Source organism: Fukomys damarensis, unplaced genomic scaffold, assembly GCF_012274545.1.
Source record: "Fukomys damarensis isolate Sample0158 unplaced genomic scaffold, DMR_v1.0_HiC HiC_scaffold_38, whole genome shotgun sequence".
Classification (NCBI taxonomy): Eukaryota; Metazoa; Chordata; class Mammalia; order Rodentia; family Bathyergidae; genus Fukomys; species Fukomys damarensis.
In genome coordinates this window covers 59,018,266-59,044,483 of record NW_022900950.1, presented here as the reverse complement: position 1 = coordinate 59,044,483, position 26,218 = coordinate 59,018,266, and the positions used below count along the sequence as shown (strand labels likewise).

Sequence of the window (26,218 nt, the reverse complement as noted above, 5' to 3'; positions counted from 1 at the left end):
AGAGGGGTTTTTTTTTTTTTTTTTTTTTTTTTTTTTTTTTTTTAACCCAAGACTCCTCAGCATGAGACTCTCAGGACAAAACATCCCAAACTAAAGCTTCTTTGGATTTTTATTGATAAGACCAGAAGACAAGGATGATCTGTGCAGGAATTCATGTAGAGGACAGCAGAAAGACAGAGGATGATGGGAAAAGACAAGAAAGAAGGGCCAAAGCACACATTCCTTATGCCATTGTGTTTTGACATACTTGCGCTGTTGTTCTGTAGGCTCTCCTATAATTTATAACCATGCATTCCAAGTAGTTCAGGTTTGTGGCTTCAAAGGTCCCTTAGTCTCTACATATCCATCTCACACATAGCTCTGATCAAAATTATCACAGATTAGTATGGTTTTTATTGTTTTAATGTTTACATTAATAGGAGAAACTGGGACGTTCATAATAGATTAGAATGGATCTGCATTGACATTGACTCTTTTGCTGTGTAAAGGTTTGTTTGCCCCAGCTTGCAATTCCTTAGACTGAGAAGCATTTGGCAAGGGTTAGGATACTGTAGTGTGGCCTGTTTTTAGAGAAATTGTTTACTTTTGTGGTCATCACTCCGTTGCATGCCAAGTCTCGTACAAAGATTGAGATGCTGTGTACTCTTTACTTGTGGATTAAACCAAAGAAACCTGTGTAGCTTCTGGATGTATAGAAATTTGATTAGGTTGAGCAAAGCCTAGGTTCAGAATGAACAAGAGGACAAATCAGCTGAGGCATGTCCATATTTTGTGTTAGACTCATAAGTTAAATAGGTGAAGTGGCGAGGTCAAGACTCTCCGGTTTTCAAATACGGCATTGAATTCCCTGTTAAATTATAGGGCCCCCCGCTTTGTGCCATGAGCTCTTGTAATCACATCTTCTTACAGGAGGATCTGCTTGATACAGTGGAGTCAGAGTGGGGCACTGGTATCGAAAGAGAGGCAGCAGGAGCTTGCTGCTGCAGTGAATTTACCACCTCAGCTGTTTTACATTGCACTTGTCTGTTTTTTCCTTTTCACCAATGATGAAATGTTTCTGCCATAAATTGTTTGTTTCATTTTCTGTTGATTCAGCTTCACTTTGTTGCATGTATTCTTCTGTTGTTGAGGTTCTGCTTCTGCTAATTGGTCTGTAGGTACTGAGGGTGTTTCTTCTTTCTCACACAGCCAATTCTGGTGGTTGAGGGTACTGTCAAAGTCATTTGAAAAACACATTCAACAGTTTCCTTTAGAACATTCTACGTTATAGGTTACCCCACATACAGATTTTTTTTCCTGTCCAGGAAGTCTCACAAGTGAATGGAACATGTTTAAACTGCTCTTTCAACATTAAGCTCTTGTCCTGTTCAGGGTGTACTAACTTGTACGGCCCATCTAACCATGACAGTTCCTCCTCAGACAATACTGTTAGGCATTCAAACCTTATCTTAAGTCAGTTGGCACTTGTTCATCTCCTAATTTGTCCACAGCATATTGTAGCTCAAAAACAGTTTTTAGACATTTGAGGTCAGCTTCTTCTCTCATAAGCTACTTCCAGGGTCCTGTCTTCTTTATTAGTTTCTAGCTATCTTGACTTAACACCAGGCAACCCCTCTTTTGCAAAGTACAAATTATCTGTGGGTTTCTGGTACGTAGATATGGCATCCTATTTACATGATTAAATCTTTTGATTTTGTTTATTCCTTCCTGGTAACCATCAAGCCCACCTTTTTTTTCTTCTCCAGGTTATAAAGTACTTTTTCCACCACTTTGAGAATAGGTTTCATAGGTTTGGTCTTGGCAGTACCTTATACTGAGTACTGAGAGATCTATGCAGCGGTCCCAGCCCTGCCCGCTCATTTCCAGAGGGACCTGGGGACCATGGAGTCCAGATGACCCGCTGTCATTTCCTCCAGGCTGAGAGCCAAGGGTATTCTGCTCTTTCACAATCCTTGGAGATGGCAGGGAGCAGGAGTAGTGTTGCACTCTGGCAGTGACTGCCTTCCTTAGACCAGACGTGCTGTCTTGTTGCACAGAGAGTCAGCAGAAGGAGGGACTCATTCATCTCTGTGCTGGAGTGGGAGAAAGGGAGACATGAGCCTTTAATTTAGGGTGTCCTTGGCTAATGGTTCCGGGATGTTATTCCCTGCCTTCATCTTCTCCTGGCTTTCTCCTGTGAGCGTCTCTGTATCACAGATGTTCCTCTGCCCATCACTTATTAATGTGAATTTTTTTCATAGAGACCAACCAAGTCCAGAATGGCCTCATGCAGAGATTCTTAATTGCATGCAGAATGACACTGTTTTCAAAGAAGACTATTTTCATGGGTTCCTAATTTACAATCTGGACATGGCATTTAAGCAATAATTATTCCACTCAACATATCCATCTTGTTTTATACTCTATCAAATCACATTCATTTTTCTAATTAGAATTTATAGTTTACTTATTTACTGAATTTATTTTTCATTAATTGTCTCCTTTTGATCAAATGCACTTTGTACAATTCATGAAGTTCTGATTATTTTATATACTAGAGTCTCAGTTCTGATAATAAATTGTCCTAGCAATAAAATCTTTAGAGAATGTACTTTAATTGTAGAAAAAAATAAAAGCAAAGAATATAAATTATCAAAACCATTCAAAACAATAAAAAAACACTTAGTAGTTTCTCAGAAATTGAAAATAACGCTATTATGACCCAGTAATTCCACTAATATGTATATATTCAAAAGAAATGAAACCCAAAAGGTCTAAATCATATCTGTACTTATGTGTTTATCAAAGCACTGTTCACGGTCACCAAGACAAGGAAATCAATATAAGTGCCCATCAACAAATGATTGGAAAAATATGTAATATATCTGTACAGTGGAATACCACTTAGCTATAGAAAAGGTGAAAATATAATTTGAAAAAACAATGGTGGGCCTGGAAAACATTATGTTAAGGGAATTTTAAAATACATAAATAGAATTGCAACATTAATATTTATATCTGAAATGTAAAACAACTGATCTCATAGAAATAGAGAATAGAATGATATTTACCAGAGAATTGATGGGAAAGACAGAGGGGAATGATGAGACGCTCAAAGTCACAGGAGAAATTAATTAGAGTTTTGTTTTGCACAATAGAATTAGTGTAAGAAAAAATATTGTATTATACACTTTGAAATAACTAGAGGTGCAGGGTACTGCAATGTTGATTATGCCAAAAGAGTAAAGAGTGGACTATAAAGAGTTAACCATTCAGCTGGCATGTTTTGAGAAGCAAGTCTGGCCAAAGCTTCATGCTGATGTCAGAGTAATTTGCGCCCAAATTCCTTTCCCACAATTAAAACCTTCTAGCTACCACCCTATATTTTGTCTATCCTGTTCCTAATTCAAGAACGCTTTGTCTTGTCCTTTAAAAGCCTTACTTGCATTAGTATCCATAGTAACTGCACAACTGAATTTCCTCACTCATTGTTCCCTGTTAGTACGTAGTTTGCCTTTACCCCAATTGATTACAAATAAAAATCATTGGCTTTGACTAAACAGTGCCTTTGCTGGATAAGCAGCATTGGTGTTCCTGGCTCCCTAGTTTCTCTGTCTTTTCAGTTCCCTTTTAGTTTTTATCTCAGCCTTGTACGGTAGAAGATCAGAACACACTACTGAGCAGAAGATCAGGACACACTACAGAGGTCTCTGATAAGAAGAAACAGTTTTGAATATTTCATCAAAAAAATACAAATGCTTGAAGTTCTATTCTAACTTTCTAATTTGATCATTATATAAAGTATACATGTATAAATTATTGCATTGTGCTCCATATGCTTTTACAAATATGTGTCAATTAAAATTTTTAAAAATTTAGTAATGAAATAATGTAAAATATTGTACAACTATTAAAATCTATTCTGGTATCAACTGTCTTTCAAAAACATTTATTTATCTTTATTATATGAATTTCTAAATTTTTAGTAGATAATGATAAAAAATATAGTCACTTGCTGGAGGCTTGAATAAGTTTTGGTCTTTTCCACCTTAAGGGCTGTTTTTTTATTCTAAATGAATGTAAAGTACAAGAAATCTCCTCAGTTATACCTTATACTCCTTTCAGATCTATGCAAGAGGAGATTAACAGTGAGATCCCACCTTCTTGAACATTTCCTTTTGGAAATGATCAGCAAAACCACAGCTTGCTGTTAACTCAGTTAATTTTCAGAGAATTGAGCTTATTCTAACACTTAATTTAAATTTAATGAAATGTGTAAAATTTATCCATTCATACAAACATGTTTTTCACATACCTAATATGTGTCATATGTTTTTCCATATGACAGAAGTAGAGAAGAAAACAAAAACACTCTTGCCTTAAACGATCTTATATCAGAGGACATAAGAATGAACAAGAAAGTTAAAGTATAGAAAAGTATATAATGTGATAAATACTGAGAAGAGCTATGCATCATATGGAAAGGCAAAATAATACGAACATTAGGTCAAAATGTTTTAATTTTTAAACTGACAGAAAAGTTACATATTTTCTCTTTACAATCTTTTGAAATACATAATACAAAGGTATTTTCACTGACTTTATGTAATGAAAATCATATCTCAAAATGCCATTGCTCATATTATATGGGAGTAAAATGAAACTATAACTATTGATAAAACACAAAGGGACATTTATGGAGTACTGCATTATTCTACAATACCCACCCTCACAGAATAAATGTTTCCAATGTGTTTTTGCACTGTGTTATTTAGTAAATTACTGAAATCAACACCCTTGTTGAAGTGATAAGCACGCAATCACAATCATACTGATTCCTAGATAAGAAGAGAGTTTAGAGGCATATGAACTTATTCCACAGTGATTTTAAGTTGTATTCCCCTATTAAAATGAATTAAATTCTCTCCTGATTGAAGAAAAATCAACTACATGCACAAAGGATTTCCTAACCTCAATTTCATAAATTTCAAATTATTTAGAGGCATGTTTTGATTATTTTCAACTGAAAAAAAGATATGATGATGCATAGAGATTTTTAAGTAAAAGGTGGCAGATTATGAATATTTATTTTTAAATTGTCTAACTAGTTGAAACTTTTTTCAAAAACCATTAAACATATCTGCTATTTTCAAAAGACTTTTCAGAAGCAATTGTAAAATGTATCAAGTGAGCATTCCTGAAAAGCTCAGTGTAAGCATGACACTGATATTTTGATATGAATAAGAACTAGAAAAGGATGAGTGTAGGCCGGAGATAGCTCAGTGGTGCTGCAGCCTGCCTTGTAAGCACAAGGTCCCGAGTTCAATCCCTGGCACCAAAAAAAAAAAAAAAACAAAAACAAAACATGAACCTGAATCTTTGTCTCATATAACATCCAATCTAAATGAAATGACAAAAATATATCAGCATATAATTTTGTTTCATTTTTAAATTTTGTATTAATATAAAATATCTATGTATAAAAGTGCGTATGTTGCAATAGCAAAACTAGATCAACTTTCTTCATGGATGGAAAACACCTGTTTCACCATCACACATCTTGTGCTATAAATAACGTTCTTATGTTTGTTTCAAATTATTAATTGTTGATTGGTTGTCAGATTATCATGACTTCTAATATCTGTTATTTTTCTTATTTTCTTATGCAAATGGAAACTTAAAATGTATATTTTCATATTTATTTTATTACTGTAACACAGTATGTTTTTTCTGTAGTGCTAAACTTTTCACTCTATGTGCAATATATTATTCCCTTTTATGGAAACCCTGAAAAGTATGTATCTTGTTTACTATTTGGCATTGTGTAGTTTATAGTCCGCAATATCACAAAGGGTAGCACTTTGCGGTGTTCATCTTTGATGAACATGTTAACATATTTTTTATGGGCTTATATTTGAAGAGGAATTGCTGATTAAATATTCCTACAACTTTGTTAGGTATTTCAAATTATTTTTATAAGGTAATTATGTTAATTTACACTTTCACCTGCATTGTACCAGGGCACTATTTCTTCCATGCTCCTGCCAATAGTCAGTAGCTTCAGACATTTTTAAAGTTCTACTAAAAATATATTTTGGTTTTAAAGCATAATATGTAAAGCACGGAATTTGATTTTTAGTAATATTTCATGTTCTCTACAGTAATTGGGAGGAATTTCAGAGAAAGGAGTGACTGGGCAGTGTGGTCTTAGAAAGAACTACACTATCTTGTCCCTTTAGTAGATTCATATTTACAGTATTGAAAATGAAGTGTCCCCATATCTAACATAAACTTAACCATCACTGCTTTAGTGCAAAGATAAATAAGATTTTATTTTAATAAAGAATAAGAAGCTTATACATATTTGTATTTTTTATTAAATTATAGGGCATAATTTTCTTATGTTTACACCAATACCTTTGCTTCTAAAATTATTTTCTCTACCTAATTGGTATATAACAAGCACTTCAACTTTAGAATACATCCTTTATTTTATTTTATTTTTTTACTTTATTGACCTCCACCTGTGATATATTATTATAGGATTAGTATAAGGTTTAAAATATAATATATGACACAAAATATTCACAATGTGAAGATCCAAGTGAAAGCAAGAATCAATGGATGAATATTCCATACATCAAGCACACAGGCTTAGTTCCTCCCTGTAAACTGATGCTGAAAGGTCCATCTGTTCTTTGGATTTCAGAGTGTGTACATAATGTATACTGGTACTCTTCATTTTGATTCTTTACTGTCACTTCAAATTTTCAAAAATGTATGTACCTACGTAAAAAATTTTATCTCAATCTTCCACCTCTCTATCAGAGAGAGACAGTCTCGAGATATATATATATATATATATATATATATATAGCCCAGGGCCTCAAACTCCGGGTGATTCACCTGACTCAGCCTCATAAGTGCTGGGACTACAGGCAGGCACCAACACCCCTAGCTTCAGTTTTGATTTCTGAAAGTCATATCAAATGTGATTTTTTTTTCCACAAAAAGTAGGATGAGCTCTTTTTGCAAATTTAATGAATGGGACAAAATGAAAGAGAGGATATTTTGAAACTTGGCAACATTGTTCTGGTTTTTCACTTCACTCTGTTGTGTCTGTTCACTGCTGGACACCCTGCCCATTCTCTGAATGAATGGAAATGAAGCAAGAATTGCAAGACCATTCTTGGCTTTTCCTTCTCAATGGGAAAGTAGTCTATTATCTTATCCTATCAATGCTCATTCATAGATTCCATTGTAAATTCCTTCTCTATCATAGCATTAGAGTGCAATATTAATTTTAGTAAAACAATTTGTAATATATAAATATATAATACTTAATATTAATGTATAATTTATATCTAACATATATGAAAATTTTGTAATTCTTTTTTTGTTTGTTTGTTTTTTTGTTTTTTGAGACAGGGTTCGCTGTGTAGTTCACTATGTAGTCATTATGTAGTTGAGGCTGACCTGGAACTCACTATGTAGCTCAGGCTGGTCTAGAACTCACAGCAATCCTCCTGCCTCAGCCTCCCGAGTGCTGGGATTACAGGCATGTGCCACCTCACCCGGTTTTTCAAACTTTTGTAACTCTAGTCTCTGGTTTTCATTGACAGCTAAAAGTTTTAAACTTTTGCTATTCTCTTATGTAAAGCAGTATATGTTAAATGTTTCCTCTAGGATTATAACCTATCATTACTGGGGTTTCATTTTTGTTTTTATTTCCTTTTTATCTTTTATCTTTCTAGATAACAAACTACTGTTAAATTCATATTTTCTTCTACCTCATGATCGTTCCACATGTTTACTTGCCCACCTAAAATATTTTAGGAAGCAAAAATGGGATAATTTTCATGAATTGGGATAAAGGCTTTTTTTACTTGTTAAATTTTTTTTCTGTGTGGAGTATTTCCAAGGATAAATAATTTGAGTTTAATTTTTCTTTAATGATTTACAGATCTCACATTATGAGTGATTGTTTTTTATTCTCTCCACTTTCTTTCACATTGGAGTTCCATGAAAAATATTTGATTTTTTCTTTATTATAAGATCGATAAATCACAATGTTTAGGGATTATGTTACAACTAAAAAAAATTAAATTTCTATTTTAAAGCGAAGATTTCAAAGTTTTCTACACTAAATTTTGAGCTTAACCTAGTTTGCTGTTTTAGTTCTGACCTAGAACATTTATTTAAAGATAGTTAATGGTAAAAAAGTTAAAATATACAATAAAAAAATCTCCAATGATCAATATCCAAAAACATGAGATGAACCTCTATGGTCTAAAGTACATCTCCTTTTACTCTACAGTGTATTTTGGCCACACTAATTGCATTGTTATTGACAACAATTTGAAGATCCCAGTTGTATAACTCAACAATAATGAAGCATAGAATTCTCCAAAAGAAATGCAGATTTTCCACATACCAAGGTATATTTCAAGACATAAGATGTCTGGCAGGGCTCTATCAATTACAGATTTTTGACTTCACTGAGGTAGACAGATTGATAGAACAGGCAATATCTAGACTAGAAAAAAAAAAAAAAGAACAAAACAAGTACATAACGATGCTCCATTTCCCAAACATGTTTTGCCAATTCATATTCCCTCAAGCAATCTCCAATAGATCCAATTACTCCATATCCTCACCAATACTTAATATTTATCATTTTCATTTTTAGCCAAACTGTGTGTGCATAATTGTGTCATAATATAAGCTATATCAAAATTTTCTGATGAATGCAGATTTTGAACAGCTATTCAGTTATATGCTTTTAAATATAGAGTAATTTAAGTCCTTTGCCTTGATTTATAATTGGAGACTTTGCGTGTTTTACTTACATATTTTATTTTATATTCTACGTGTATTAAGAAACCTCTATTATATATATCTTTTCTTGTATATGTCTATATTTTTGTATACAAAATACATATAATCAGATATATATGTTGTAAATATGCTTTCCAAAACTGTGGTTGCATTTTAACCTTTGAATTAAAATATTTTATTAAAATCTGTCCTTTTAAATAAAGTTTCATTTTTCCTTTATAGTTATTTTTAATTTGAAGAACATTTTTTCTCTAGTAAATAAAATTTGACTTCTTTAATTTGACTGATTTAACGTTAGTTTTAGCTGAATGTTTTTCTATGCTTACCAGATACCATGTAAATTTACTTTCTCTCCCTCCGCCGCATCTCTGTCTCTCTCTGTCTCTCTCTCTCTCTCTCTGTCTCTCTCTCTCTCTCTCTCTGTGTCTCTTTCTCCCTCTCTGCCTCTCTCTCATTTATAATTTTCTAAAGAAACAAGTTACTGTGTATTTATACATTAGGTTTTAATCTTAAGTGAAATAAGTAAGACACACATGGGTAAATACCGAATAGTTTCTTTGGTGTGAAAAATATAATTGTACATAAGATCCTTATGGTGTAATTGACAATGTATAATAGGAACAAAAGGGCTAAAGGTGTAGGGGAAGTGGGAAGGGTAGGGCAAAGGAGATAAGAGAAAAGAAAAAAAAAACAGGAGAAAATGAAAAAATGGAAATAAAGTTTTGTAAATAGGGAAGGGAGGAGGGGGTGAAGGGAGGGCAGGGACAAGGGGAAAAAATGAAAACCAAGGCCTATCATGTAAAGGTACAAGATCCCAATAATGAATGTAACTGTACTGTATCCCTAAAATGTACCAACAAACTCAACGAAAGGAGAAAAAAGGAGATATACCCAAGGGCAAAAGAAAATATGGTAAATGGAAAAGGAAAAAATAAATTAAAAAGATAAAATTTTAAAAAAGGAAGTTATCAACTGTCTCATTTGGTTCTTAAAGTGTGGTTTAATTTGGCACCAAGAATTAACCATTCTTATTTTAATTAAGTGAGAGTGTTAACTTTAATAAAAATGTTTTTGGAATTTGGTGTAGGTTGAAAAAATAACTCTAAATAAAATGCACATTGTGATCACATTTAATTCTTCTCAGGATAAAGAAGCAAGTGAAGGCGAAGGTAACCCTAAAAGTTTTTTACTTGTTTATTCATTTTACTAACATATGAACAAAAGCAAGGCTTAGTTTATGGGTAAGTAGATAGGTAAGATCAAGAGTGAAAATCAAAGAAAACACTCACTTGATTATTCTTGCTTTCCCAGTCCAATAAGTTGAAAAACGATTAGCTAAATTGGAGAAGAGGTTATTTGAAATTTGAAAAGAAAGAAAATACTTAGAAATAGTCATCTTGGTGCACAAATGACAGAACATCATATGGCTATGTCATAAGGTAATGTTAAATAAATGTTTTATATATATATTTAAGAAATGTTTCATACATAATTTTCCATGAAATAGGAAATTATAAACTGCAAATATTATATATTGAGATGTCACCTCTGAGTTCAGAAATATCATTAGATATTCAGATTTCCTTCTGAAATTAAGAATTTTGTTGCTGGGGATTTAGATCAGTGGTTCTGTTGCTGGCCTCGCAAGCGCAAGGTCCCTATTTCGATCCCCAGTACCCCCACAAAAAAGAATTTTGTTTTATGCAGTACAGATACATGATGCTAATAAAATTATAAATTATTAGCTTGTTCACAAATAGTTCATAATGTGTAATTGTTGATCACATCAAGGCTTACCGTCCCCCTTTTTGTCACGGCTTTTTTTACTTTACTGCCAAAGTTTTGAACAGGAAAGGAACATGGGTGGCACCAGGCTTCATCAATATGAATATTTAATGTAATACTTTCATTAATTGTCTTGCATATTCTATATTATTCACTAATGATTTATTGTTCATTTCAGTCATCTTGTGCTTAAATTAAACAATATTTAATGAAACATAAGCATTTTTCCAAATTATACATTTAGACAAAAATGTATACAGTAACTCTCAGGGTAAAAGGAAATTTACTTATGTAAACACTGGATTGTTTGCTACTACGTCTCTGTGATTCAAATAAGATAATACATTAAGACAAAATCATCTCCATTTATAATTCTGGGTGCTAAGAAATACAATAATAGCTATATATATACTAGCCACAGTTCTCATTCAGATATCTTTTAAAATGTCAAGAATATACTAAAAACTAAATAAATCAGTGTATAATTTATTTATATTTATTTTATATTTTATTTATAATAGGGTTACATCTATTGAATCATTATTCCACACTTCCTTTTATTATACATATCGGAAAAAGTAGTGTAAAAATAAATACTATAATTAGGGAAAATAATAAAAAATACTTTGCATGCTTAACTTTCAATAATCGGCCAAAAGGAAGACAGAATGTTTAAACATAGGAGTCCAATGAAGGCTTATTACAAAGAGATGCGTTTTTTGTCTAAATTATATTGGAGTGGCAAATTACGTGATAAAAGTTTCACTAACAAGTTCCCTGTTTCAGAGGTGGGACTCTAATAAGTAGCAATAATAAATCAAGCTATCAACAAATCATTCAATTAATTATCATTCATTGAGAATATATGGGTGCCTAGAAAAAGAAATTAATAGAACCAATGTGTCCGTCAGTACTCACTAGAGGAACTGATTAAACATCAAATATATAAAGATTTACAAGGTGAGCTCACAGTGGCTGCCGTTAGAGTCAGGTGTGCAAGAGTGCAAAAGGGCTCTCTGCACACTGGAGAAACAAAGGATGTAGTCAAGGGTGGAAGGCATAGGGAAAGCCGATTTGCTGCTTTGCTGCTGTTCACACCGAGGGTGAGTCTTCTGTCTTCAGTAAATGCCTTCAGCCACACTTGAATCGTGGTAATCCAATCAGGTGTGTGCTTCTTACTGAAGTTGACACAATCATTTATGAGCACACTTGGGTAGAATATATGAATGCTTTAAATTTATGTATTTCAAGTTTCTGCCTATTATAACAATAATGTTCATAAAAACATAACATGAATAGGACAGTCTATAACTTTTATTATGATAGAAGAACATAGAAAATATCTATGGAATCTTGGTAACAGAAACTATAATACTAAAATACATCTCCCAGGCAAGAGAGCAACATTGTTGAAGAATATTTTTTTCCCTCCTGAAGTTTTCCCTCAAAACAAAATCTCACATATACTTTGAGTTAGTCTCTAGTAGTTATATATGTAAACATTTGCTTTCATAAAGTTATTCTTCTAAGACCAGATAAGACCAAAACATAGTAAAATACAGGCAATTCGAATGAATATTTCAATCAGGGATGTTACAGTTGTTTTGTGTCTGTAAATGTTTAGAAAATAGAAAATTCTAAGAGAGTCATCACCTTGTCCTCTTCTATCTATCCCTTGTAATTTTCTTTATTTGTATTTTGCTGCACTCACGTGAGAGATACCATACAGTATTTAAGCTTGTGTGCATTTTTTATTTCACTCAACATTACACTTTTTAGGTACATACATTTTCAAGGGTGGGGGTGAGGAGAAAGGGAAGGGGAAATAATTTGAATAAAGATATTCCATGTATAGGAACCTAGTAACCTCAATTAATGTAAACATTATATGCCATAATATGAACTAAGATCAATAATATCAGCAGGAATGAAAAATGAAATAAGGGAACAGGAGGAGGAGGGAGGAAGAGGAAGGGCAAGGGAAGGGGATTTAAAAATAAAATAATCTGTGGTATATACATGTAACCACTTCCCAAGATAAATTCTGTGAACTGAAAATATGTCCTAATAGAAAAAAATGAAAAAGTAAGTTTTGAAATACTAGGGAATTTTAGTGTGTGCTTTAAACACTTTTCTCTCTGTTGCACTGGAAATATTAAAATATATTGTCTGGAATCCATTTATTGTCATTATTAAGCAAAGGGAAAGTTACCTCATAGAGAATTATTGATGATATTGCCCCCTAAATGTAGCTGATTTAATACAATTTTCAAGCCAGTTAGAGATGTGAGGAAGGACATTCAGGAGACAATGTGTCACCCAAGGAATGCAGGCCACCATGTCTGGAAGCTGGTGAAAGCAAAGAATGGATCCTGCAACTATAGCCTCCAAATAGAATGCACTTCTCTCCACAATGATTGTAACTTTATGAGACCAATTTAGAATTCTGGTCTCCAAAATGTAAGATAATAAATTTTTGATGTTTTACCCTAAAAAATTTGAGGTAATTTGCTATAATGGCAATATCAAGCTAATATACTTGAAGTGATCATAATGTGTTTATAACCAGAGCACTTAAAAACTGCATTATTCCTGTTGTTTGCTGTTGTTGTTGTTGTTGTTGTACCAGGGATTTAACTCAGGAACTTGAGCTTGCCTGGAAGGTGTGGCACCACTGAGCTACATCCCTAGATCTGCATTAATCTGTTCTATTAATCCTCACATATCTTTTCTTTGGTTCTCCTCCCCTCCGTTTTTCTTTCTTTCTTTTTTCCAGTACCACACTATTTTCATCACAGCACTTTTGTACTATAATTTCAAGTCAGAGACTAGGATGCCTGCTGCTTTGCCTTCGTTGCTCAGAACTGCTTTTGCCAATCTAGGTCTCTTCTGGTTCCAAATGAATGTTAGGATAGTTTGTTTGTTTGCTTTTCTAATTTTATGAGATATGATATTGGTATTGTGATTTGGATTGCACTAAATTTATATAACAGCTTTGGAATTATGGCCATTTTCACTATATTGGTTCTTCCTACTCAAGAATGAAAGATATATTTCCATTTTGTGACATCCTCTTCAATCTCCCTTTTTCAGGGTACTGTACTTTTCCATGTAAAGTTCTTTTACTTACTTTATTAGATTGATTCCTAGGTATTTCATATTTGTGAAAGGTATTGTTTCCTTAACTTCTCTCTCAGTGAGTTTGCTATTTGTGTACAAGAATGCTACTGATTTTTGAGTGCTGACTTTGAGTACAGCTACTCTATTATTGAATTTGGTTATTAAATCTGAAAGTCCATTGGTGATATTTTTCGGATTTCCTATGAGAAGCATCATATTATTTGCAAATAATGATAACTTAAAGATTAGAAGATGCAGAAATAACTCCAAACACACTCAGCCACCTGAACTTGACAAAAGAACCAAACACCTTCATTGGAAGAAAGACAACCTCTTTAATAAATCGTGCTGGAAAAATGGGCTTTCAATATGCCAAAGATTCAACCTAGATTCATATATTTTGCCATGCATCAAACTAAAATAAAAATAGGTCTAAGATCTACACTTTAGAGTAGAAAAGGTAAATCTATTGGAAGATAATAAAATATGTAGAACGCTTAAAGATACTGATGTAGACAAAGCCTTTATAAACAAACCCCTGATTGTAAAGGAAAAAATTACAAAGAATCAACGACTGGGATCTTTCAAGCTTTCACACAGCACAAGAAACCACTAATACAGTAAAGAGACAAACCACAGTACAGGAAAAATGTTTTCCAGCTGTTACTCAAAAAAGGACAAATATCTACAATGTAGAATTTGAAAAAGACCCCCCAATATTTGAAGCCCCAATCCAAAAATGGGAATCTGAAATAAAAATACTATTTTTAGATGAGTAAGTATAAATGACAAAAAATATATATAAAAATGTTCAACATCACTGGTCATTTGATAGATTAAAAAAACACTAATCATTTCAGATGCTCATTTTTGAATCAGGTCCTTATATTTGGGGGGCTGATTGTTTTGAGTTCTTTATGTATTCTAGATACTACTCCTTTGTTTGAGGAGCAGCTAGCAAAATTTTTTCCCTCATTGTAGGTTGTCTCTTAGTTCTGTTGATGGTTTCTTTTGCTGTGCAGAAGCCTTTTAATAAGATGAGATCCCCGTTTTTTATTCTTTCTACTAGTTCCCATGCTGAGGGTTTGTTCACAAAGTCTTTCACTATGCCAATGTCTTCAAGAGTTCTGCCTAACTTATCTTCCAGCAAGTTTAGTGTTTCTGTTTTAATATTTAGATCTTTAATCCACTTGGATTTTAATTTAGTGCATGGTGAAAGATAAGGGTCTAGTATTAATGTTTGGCAGGTTGATATCCAATTTTTCCAACACCATTTATTAAACAGACTATTTGTCCTCCAGTGGGGATGTCCAGCTCATTTGTCAAGGATGAGGTAGCTGAGTACATCTGGAGTTGTTTTTGTGTCTTCCAATCTGTTCCCCTGATCCTCAGGTCTGTTTCTTTGCCAGTACCATGCTGTTTTTATCACAATGGCTTTGTGGTATGGTTTCAAATTGGGAATTGTTATACCCGCTGCCATGTGTCTGTTGCCTAAGATGATTTTTGCTATTCTAGGTCTCATGGTTCCAAATGAATTTTTGGATTCTTTTTTCTAGTTCTGTGAAATATAGTTTTGGAATTTCAATTGGCATTGCATTAAACCTATATAGCAGTTTTGATTGTATGACCATTTTCACTATGTTGATTTTTCTTACCCAGGAGCAGTGAATATCCTTCCATTTTCTTATATCCTCTTCAATTTCTTTTTTCAGAGTGCTGTAGTTTTCATTGTAGAGGACTTTTGCTTCTTTTGTTATATTGATTCCTAGATACTTCATTTATTTGGATGCTATTGTGGAAGGAATTGTTTCCCTAATTTCTCTGTCAGTGAGTCTATTATTTGTGTACAAGAAGCCTATTGATTTTTGGGTGTTGACTTGTATCCAGCTACTTTGCTAAAAGTGTCAGTTAAGTCTAGTTTTTTGGGTCTTAAATGAAGAATATCAAATCGTCAGCAAATAATGACAGTTTAACTTCTTCCTTTCCTATCTTTATTGCTTTAATTTCTTTCTCTTGTCTAATTGCTATGGCTAATGTTTCCAGAACTATATCAAAGAGGAGTGGTGAATGTGGACATCCTTATCTTGTTTTTGATTTTAAAGTGAAGATTTTCAGTTTTTGGCCATTTAATATGATGTTGGCTGTTGGTTTTTCATAGATAGCCTTTATTAGGTTGAGATATAGACATCTATTACAGTTTTTTGCAGGTTTTGTTTTGTCAAATGCTTTTTCTGCATCTATGGAGAGGATCATATAGTCTAAGACAAAGAAGTAAAAGCAGCAAGAAAATATGTGAAAAAATGTTCCACATCACTGGTCATTCGAGTGATGCAGATGAAAACAACACTTAGGTTCCACCTCACCCCACAAAGAATGGCTGCTATCAAGAAATCACACTATAACATATGTTGGCAGGGTTGTGGGGAGAAAGGAAGTCTTCTTAAGTGCAACAACTATGGAAATCCAATTGGAGATACCTCAAAGAGGTGGGACTAGAGGTTCCATTCGATTCAGCCATCCCTCTGCTGGGTATCTTTTGAAAAGAATTAAAAGAATCATATCACAGTGATATATGCACACCTATGTTTATAGAGGCATGGTTTGTAATAGCTAAAACTTGGAAACAGCCCATGTGCCCATCAGTTGGAGACTGGATAAAGAAGATGTGATTTTTCTATAAAATTGAATACTACTCAGCCATAAAGAATGAGAAATTAGATTCATTCATAGGAAGGATTCATATTAAGGATACACTCCTAAGTAAAATAAATAAGTCACACAAGTGTAAATACTGAATAGTTTCTCTGGTGTGAAAAACTGTAATAGTACAGAAGATCCTAATGAGATAATTGACAATGTGAAATAGTAAGTAAAGGGCTAAAGGTGTAGGGAAGGTGGGAAGGGTAGGTGAAAGGTAATAAGGGAGAAAATATGAGAAAATGAAAAGATGGAAATAAAGTGTTTGTAAATGGGGAAAGTGAGGAGGGGTTGAAGGGAGGGCAGGGACAAGGGGAAAAATGAGAACCAAGACCTGTCATGTAAAGATACAAGATCACAGTGATGAATATAACTGTACTGTAAACCTAAATGTGCCAATAAACTCAATTAAAATATATAAAAAAACACTGAGATTTCATCTCACTCCAGAAACAATGGCTATTATCAAGATTTCAACTATTTTTTTCTCATTGAGTTTATTAATACATTTTAAGTATACAGTATGATTACATTCATCTTTGAGATCTTGTACCTTTACATGACAGATCTTGCTTCTAATTTTTTCCTCTCATCCCACTATTAAAAAATGCTATTGGGGCTGTGAGAATAAAGGAACCCTTATATATAGTGGAAGGCAGGACTTGTATAACCACTGTAGAACTAAATCTAGCTACATAAAGTAAAGAACTGGAACTAGAGATTCCATTAGACCCAGCTATTGCCCTTCTTGATATCTTCCCCCAATATTAAAATAATTAAAAGCATCATACCACAGTCATATGTGTACAACCATGTTTATATTGGCATACTTTGTAATAGCTAAAACTTGGAAATAGCCCACATGTCCATCAACCTATGAATAGATCAACAAAATGTGCTATTTATTTATTTACAATGGAGTTTTACTATGCTATAAAGAATAAGCTTGAGACATTTCTAGCTAAATGAATACACCTCGAGATCGTACTGTTAAGTGAGATAAATCAGACACTCATGTTCAAATGTCACATTGTTTTTCTGGTATGAGAAACCAAAAGTGGAAATAAGGAAAACCATGCATGTGAGATATTGGTAAATGGGAAAAACATGTTCAAATGAAAAGCAGAAAAAGGAAGGTGGAGAGGAAAATAAAGAAGTGACAAGAGGAAAAAAGAATAGAAGGAAAATAAATACAAGCAAAGCTTTTGGAAGTAAAGAGTGGATGAGAGATCAAAGGTCATGAAAGTAATGGGGAAAAATAAAAACATGAGAAGTAAGATATGTCATGTACAAGTACAAATTCCCTGTTATGAATGTTATCATTATGCATAGCTAAAATGTATCAATAAGTCTTTTGTTTTAAGAAAAATCCTCTGGGTGTGGTTACATGCCTGTAATCCCAGAACTCTAGAAGCTGAGGCAGGAAGATCACCATGGGTCTGAGGCCAGCTTGAGCTACATAGTGACTTTAAGACCAGCCTGAGATACCTAGTGAGAAATTTATTTTAATAAAAAGAAATGTAACATGAAACTTATCACTTTTATTATTATTTTCTTTTGAAGAAGAGTCTCACTATGTTTCTGGTTGGCCTTCAACTCATGTAACACAGGTTGTCCTTTATCTATCAGTGATCCTCTCACCTCAACTTCCTGAGTGCTGGATCATTGTAACCATTTTGAAATGCACAGTTCAATGACATTAGGTTCATTCCCTTTGCAGTATAGCTACAATGATCCTGCATTTCCTGAACTTTTCATTTTATAAAACTGAAACTTTGTACCCATTAAACATTATTTCTTCATTTCCCATCCTGCAAACAACTACAGCGTGAGTTGTTCTGGGGGATCTAACACTCACCTACAAAATATACATCCAGACATGTGGCCATGTGTGCACTCATGTTTCATTTATCCACTTATTTCTTTTAAAAAAAACTTCATTAAAGTTGCCAAAGGTGCTATAGGTACAAAGGGTTTTTAAAAGATGAAGTTATATTTTCCTTGAACCTCAGGAATTCCACAAAACTGAATGTTATATCCAAACATCAAAATTTTTATCTGAAAAATGGTAATAATTTCTAACTATAAGAAGAAGACTTACATGGATCTTCTGTGGATCAATGTTTTGCATGATATACTTAGTACCTAATAAATGTATTATAAATTATTTTTATTCAGTTAAATATTAATCCAGTTAAATTTTGTATTAATTGTTAGGCACATTTTACACTAATTTTTTAAATAAATTATAATGGCTTTGTATGAGTTCACAGCCCTATATAGAAATGATTTTGTATAACATACTAATGTGTATGTTTATTAACATTTAAGTTTAAGTTCACCAAGAGGGAAAACTCAGAATTATAACTGAAAAATTTATGGAGAACTTAGTTGGGGTATTATATTTATGATGCAATGTGAGATGGACAAATGATAATTATTTCATTTAAAATAATATTTAAATGTTTTTCTTAACTATTAGCAAATTTATAAGTATAAAATGGAAGGAATCACTGTCACATACACATTTATTTTTAAATAGCCCTTCAATAAAAAGATGAAAATGTTTAGGCTCTCTCCTCTATATGAACATTATAGAAAGGAAAGAAGTCAAATAACTAAAAATAACTGGAGATAGTTTTATTTTTTATATCAAAGTATCATTATCATTTCATAGTTATGATTATTTTGAACTTTTCTAACGAAATATGGTCCTTGACTTTAGTGCATGGCTAATTTCCAATTAAAAAAAAAAACAAATAGAAATTTTGTAAAATTGCCAACAGACAGTAATTACTTCACCAAGCATTATAACCTTAGTTTAATTAATCAAGCCTTTCACTTAGTCTTTAGAGTATAATTAAATCAGATAACCTCTGAGTGGACTGCTTACTGAGCTTCTTGGAAATTATGTTTAATCTGAACAGTTTTCTCCATCATTCAGGTAAACTGTTTTGTGAACAATCCAGGAAACCTTTAGTATTTACTCCAGAAATCTTATTTATAGGAACTTGAGGTATTATGTAATGGCTTGAACAATCTTCCTAGATGATGTTCATTAATCTTTACCCTCTTTTTTTCTCTTTATTCAATGTTATCTATCTTTTTTCAAATAGAATTACTCCAAATAATCTAAAACATATAAATAAGTTTTCATAGTAGGTACTTGGAAGCTAAATAAACAATTTCAACAGACAAATTATTAACTATATTGAACATTCTGTACATTTTTATTTCTTCAAATAAAGAAAATATAATAACAAAAACATACAATTATTGATGGCCAATCCAAAATAATATTAATACTCAACATACTAATGTAAATTTTATAATGTGTGAAAAAATTGTGTGCTAATACAATTGATACTAATAAAATAATATTATTAGCTTGTAAGTAGAATATATTTATCAGAAAAATACAGTAAATATTGAACTCTCAATAGTATCAGAGAATATGAAGGATTCATTTGCTATTTGTCTAAATAAGATATTAATACTTACATAATCTCTTTGTTCGTTAACAGCAAAACTACTTCTGTTTGTAGCTCACTAGTGAATTTTTCCTTTGCTTTGAAGGAATATGATTTATAATATCAGGAATCTCCAATGTACATTATACCAACAGGCAAAGAAAAAAATATAATTCCAATAATCTAGGTAAATAATCATTTTTAAATGTAAAATAGTTTCCTTTTTATTAAACAAGTGATCAAAATCTCCCCCCCCCATTGAGATTATTGGTACATTTTAGGTATACAGTACAGTTACATTCATCTTTGGGATCTTGTACCTTTACATGACAGGTCTTGGTTCTCATTTTCCCCCATATCCCTCCTCTCCCTTCACCTACTCCTCCCTCCCCTATTTATAAAAAATATTTTTCCATTTTTAATCTCAGATTTTTTCTTTTCCCTTATTTCCTTGCCCTTACCCTTCCCACTTCTCCTACACCTTTAGCCCTTTTCTTCCTATTACACATTATCAATCATGCCATTAGGATCTTATTTACAATTGTAGTTAGGCAGAAATCTTGAAGACATTGACATAGTAAAAGACTTCATGAACAAATCCTCAGTAGCATGGAACTAGCACAAAGAATCAACAAGTGGGATCTCATCTCATTGAAAACTTCTGCACTGCAAAAGAAACCATCAACAGAACTAAGAGACAACCTACAATGTGGGAAAAAAAACTTTTACCAGCTGCTCCTCAGACAAAGGACTATAATCTAGAATATATAAAGAACTAAAAAAAATCAGCCCCCCAAATATAAAGACCTGATTCAAAAATGGACATCTGAAATGAACAGACATTTCTCAGACAAAGAAATAAAAGCAGTAAATAAATATAAGAAAAAAGTTGCATATCACTTGTCATTCCAGAGATGCAGATGAAAACAACACTGAAATTTCACCTCAACCCAGAAATAATGTTTGCTTTAAAAAAAAATCAACCTATAACAAATGCTGAAAGGGCTGTGGGGAGAAAGGAATCCTTCTCCATTGTTGGTGGGAGTGCAGACTGGTGCAACCACTATGGAAATCAATATGGAGATACCTCAAAGAGCTGGGACTAGAGGTTCCATTTGATTCAGCCATCCCTCTGCTGGATATCTTTCCAAAAGAATTAAAAGAATCATATCACAGTGATATATGCACACCCATGTTTATAGTGGCACAGTTTGCAATAGCTAAAACTTGGAAACAGCTTTTTTGCCCATCAGTTGGAGACTGGATAAAGAAGATGCAGTTTTTCTATAAAATGGAGTACTGCCGTAAAAATGAGAAATTAGAGTCATTAATAGGAAAATGGATGCATATTGAGGTTATACTCTTAAGTGAAATAAATAAATAAGTCACATATATGTAAACATTTTTATAAATATGTATTCATTATTTTAATTAAAAATGGCAGTATATGTATGTGTATATACTTTTGTTTTACAATAAACAAATGGTGATAACTTTTAAATATAAAGTTAATAAATAAAACAATATTTCTTTAGGAATGGATACTTCCAGAAATGCAAATATCCCAGTGAGATTTTTACTTAGGACTCAGTCCCTCAAAAATATTTCATAATATTTCCAGTCTTTTGGGGGAGATCTTGTAATTTATTTCTTGTTCTGATCACTTGAGTTCTAGAAGAAACTGCATTTATGTGGGATTTGTACTTACTTGTTACATTATCCAAATTTATTTGTAAATGTTCATAGGAGTCTAAGGTCACTCTGACTAATATATTATAGTACTGTCCTTGTGACAATGAAGTTCATTATTAGTACATACTGATGATGTGACTATCTGATTTTTTAATACTTAATTACTTAAAGTTAAACTAAGGGTTTATTAAGGTTTTCATATGTCTATAAAATTTAGAACAGTAGATGCCAAGCCAAACTAAAGAGAAAGTAAATTTTCAAATTTGAAAACAAAGAATAGTGATAGTCATTTTCTGTAGGCTATTAACAAAACTTTTATAGAAATGTACTCTGAAATGGTAAATAAGAAAGCAGAGTTCAGTAAACAAAGACTAAGGTCTTACAAGAAGATAATGCTATACACACAAGCCTTGGTCACAGTCTTTTTGTAACTCATCCTAGCATAGGTCCACTTTTTACTTGTCCTGAGTTTCATATTCTCTTATCTCTAATTTACTTCCTCTTGAATTTTCTTATGTGCATTTTTAAAAAAATCTGTATATACTTAACAGTTTTGATTCTATGACTTTCCCTTTTTTGAAATTATATTATTGAAGTAAAAAGTATTTTATCTTTCCCTTAGTGATCAAATTAAAGGAACCTAATGCTCTCCATCAGCATAATTTTCTGTTGAAAATATGCAAAAAATAGATTATTTCATCATATTCTACAAAGTATATGTGCAATTATTTTAAATTAAGCTATACAACAGTGGGAATTCTAATTACCCACTTACATGTTTATATGGATTATATTTCATGAATGTTAACTTTATTCTTATACAGGTTGTATAAAGAACATATCCAAGTCAAAAAATTAATAAATGAATTCCTTGATGTAAAAGAGATAGTGCAATCTATAGTTACTACTCCCTTTCCTATATCGGAAACTAAATGCACACAATGTAATCAAATGAGACAGAAGAATGAAGGAACAGATTCTGTAAGCAATAATAATGTTAAATTTCACAATAACAATACTAAAGTTCTTCCAAACTATCAGTATAGTAATAGATGGTCTTCATGTTCACAGTAATGAGATGAATAGACACAGGTTTGGAGCGTATCAACCTGTGATATTAACCAACTACAAATGTATATAAAATCAGTTGAGACAATTTTGTAAAAAAATAAAATAAAATTCCAAAGCCTGAACTTAGAGAGGGCAAAACTAATGTTAAGCATCAAAGGGATTTAAAAAAATGTTGTCTGGAAATATGACAGAGAGAAAAAGATCATCAATGACATTGAATTTTTTTTCTTCTCAACAATCTTATTATATTTACTTGTCTCCTTTATTCAAAATTGACTTTATACATTTTAAATGTTAACTGGTTTGTTATTCACAATTTCCTACATCAAGGCTTATCTACATGACACCAGACATTTCATCTGATACCTGTTTTTTACAACACAAACAGGTATGCTCTTTAAGATACATTGGTTCTTTCTTGGCTATAGTTTAAATTTTTGGTTCTATGGAAAAAGAATGACAAAATAATCTTATTTTAGTTTATGTTATGCTAACCAAAACTTCCAGTTCTACAAAAATAGTTTATATTTCTCAGCAGGTACATAACCAATTAGTAATACCAATAGTTTTGAGATTAGAAATAACTTTTCCTAAATTGTCTAAAAACATTTTCTTTCCTGTTCTAAAATATCTGCATATTTTCTTACTGAAGATACACTTTGATTTTTTTACTACCATTTTATTTCATGGGAGCTATAATAAGTTTAGGAAATACATTAGTTAAGAGTATGAAGTCACAGCATAAAATGGGTAAAATTGTTTCACAACACATAAATACTAGAATTAAAAATATAATTTTGGCCCTTTCAGACATATAACCCTGTAGACCCAAATAGGAAAAAAACATTCAAATAATTGCTAAATTTTCTCATAAGAAAAATTTTATCAGTCATTTCTTCCATCACGTAAAGAAATTGCTCCAAAAGAAAGAACATTTATACCTGGTATATATTTTGAATCATATCATTTTAAATTATATTAATGCTAAAAGCAATGGCCCGTAAAGCAACTCTATATCTAGTTTGCATAAAATCATAATTTTTCACAAGCATGCTACATAGTTCATATTTGAAAATATAATGTAGCACTTATCTTTCAAAAATATAATACAGAACTTATCTTTGATTGATGATCACTGATAGTAACAATCGTGAGTCATATTAGAAGTTACAGGAATACTTCCATATTAACTACTTAAGTAAAATGTCATTATAACTTAAGGAATCCTAATAAGTAATAAAACATCTAGACCTTAGCCAATGGACACACTCTTGATGATAGATTAACTCAACACAATATAACATGATTTTTAGAGAATTTTATAGTGTGTTGCATGAGAAATTTCAGTAAAATTGTTGATGTAAAACGTTCTTTGTTGAATAAATTGTCTAAGTGCTAGATCCTGATGTTGTTTTCTTTTGCTACCCTGTTTGAAAAATCCCCTAAACTCATTCCTTTCTGACTGTACCAAGCTTTACCTTCTAATAAATAAGGCCATTTTTTCCAGATTTGAGAATTTTCCTTCATAAAAAATGTTATCTTTCTTATCCAGGCTTTGATACTAAAGTTCAAAGACCCCCTTCATTCTTACTTTTTCAAAGTCTTCGAGACCAACTTCATTGCTTTAAGCTTTCCTCTTCTTTTTACATGACTTGAAAATAGATTTTATAGGTTAATTTTGCATATCAATGTAAAAAATAAAATAAAGGTAACAGTCAAGTAGAAATTATTAGTTTTCATAAATTGCTATCATGTTTTACTGTTCTTACAGTTTTTTTTTTATAGGAACAGGCTGCTATTTATAGGACAAAGATCTGACTATTAAATCAACTCAAACATGTTCGTTCATCCTGTATTTATTCCACAAACATTTTATTCATCATTTGATTTATTCTGTGAACTATGCCAGGGCTGGGAATGCTGAAGTCTTTGAAATGTGCTCTTGCCCTTAGGCAACTCAGAGTTTAGATGGGAAGATTTATACCTGAAAAAACAAGTGAAATAAGGTTCAATATAACTGATATGGATGCTTTTCAGGTATGCTAGTGTTCCCAACAATAAAAACAGTAAATCTTACCATTCTTTCCCATATCCCATTAATACATTATCCTATATTTTGGTGAAACTTGCCATTTGGCAAGATGTATAGTGGAAACAATACAGTGATTTAATTTGCTGATGGAGCAATCCAAAACATACATAGTAATATTTGAATCTAAATTCTATGGAGGCACTGTATCTAGAGGTGTTCATTTCTAACTTTACCTAAATAGAACTTTGCTATAAATAGAGAACTATTCAACACAAAAAGCATGAATTTATACTTTCAAATATGACAGAGTAGGGAGGATCATTAACATATAATTTAATTTGAGCATCTGACTCAAAAGGACATAAAATAATCGAGTTTTGCTTTCTATTACGTTGATTATAGCTCTAATTTCTCCTGAAGTAAAAGTAATTATTAACATTTACCAAATATTTTTGTTGTTGTTGTTGTTGTTGTTTAAGTCTCTATCTTGCTTTGATTTACTGGCACAAGATTCACTAATCATCCAAACTAAGACTTTGAAATATTACCTTGATTTCCCTGATATGAACATGTTCTTTTTAGATATTTCCCACAGCATTTACACTAAAATCTTTAAAACTAAGAAACAAACTCTACATATCTGATCTACAGCCAAGATTAACAGGATAACTGAATGATTTCAACATGGAATATGCCAACAGAATTTCTAATTATCTCATAAAATAAGCAAATTTAATAACATTTTGGTTTCCATATCAATCAATGTTTTAAAATATATTACCAAAACATATTTAGTTTATTTAACCGATTTCCTCATGCCTTAAAAGTTACTTTATGATTTCTACTTGAATATTAGCATTTTACATAAGTATTGACTTATTAGTCTGTTCACATCGTATCTTACTGTCAAAGGTCAAAAATGTGGTGTCATAGGAAAAAGAAATGGCAAAAATTAGGAGTAAAATCCATGAATGACAAGTAGCAAATGTTAGAATGTTTGTACATAAAAAACATTTTCTAACCCTTAAAGCAGTTATGTTATGACCTAAAGCATGAGATACGAGTACATTAATATTGAAAGTCAGAATGATACCAATGTTTGTAAGCATATTTAATATTAGTTTTAGAAATAGCATTTTACCATATGAGTTTACATAACAGCGATTTGTACAGCAACCTTCTCAATGACTTTTCTGTCCTTCGAGAAATCCTTTACTTAGATTTGGCAATAAAAATTAGATAAAATTGTTTTCTTTAGCATTGTCCTATACATAAATCTTCTTCAGTGAAGAAAGAAATTATACATTTCTGTACTTTGAAAATGTCCATTTCTGAATAATTTTTATTAATATAATTCAATTTGTGGACTCTGTTGGAAAATGTGACATGCTATAAGATTTTTTTTTTTTACTTTTAACTACATTAGTGTCTAAATTATCAATTGTAGAGCTTCATTTTCAAAATCCTTCAGAGAAAGAGCTATCATAATCCTCCTGGATAACAGTCTAGTGGCCCAGTATGCTGACAGTCAGGA

General features: G+C 32.0%; 1 pseudogene; it reads right to left on the bottom strand.

Annotated features, from left to right (window-relative positions):
* Positions 1-348: 348 nt before the first annotated feature.
* The window catches only part of LOC104871138, a 44,250-nt pseudogene continuing 18,380 nt past the window's right edge, over positions 349-26,218 (bottom strand).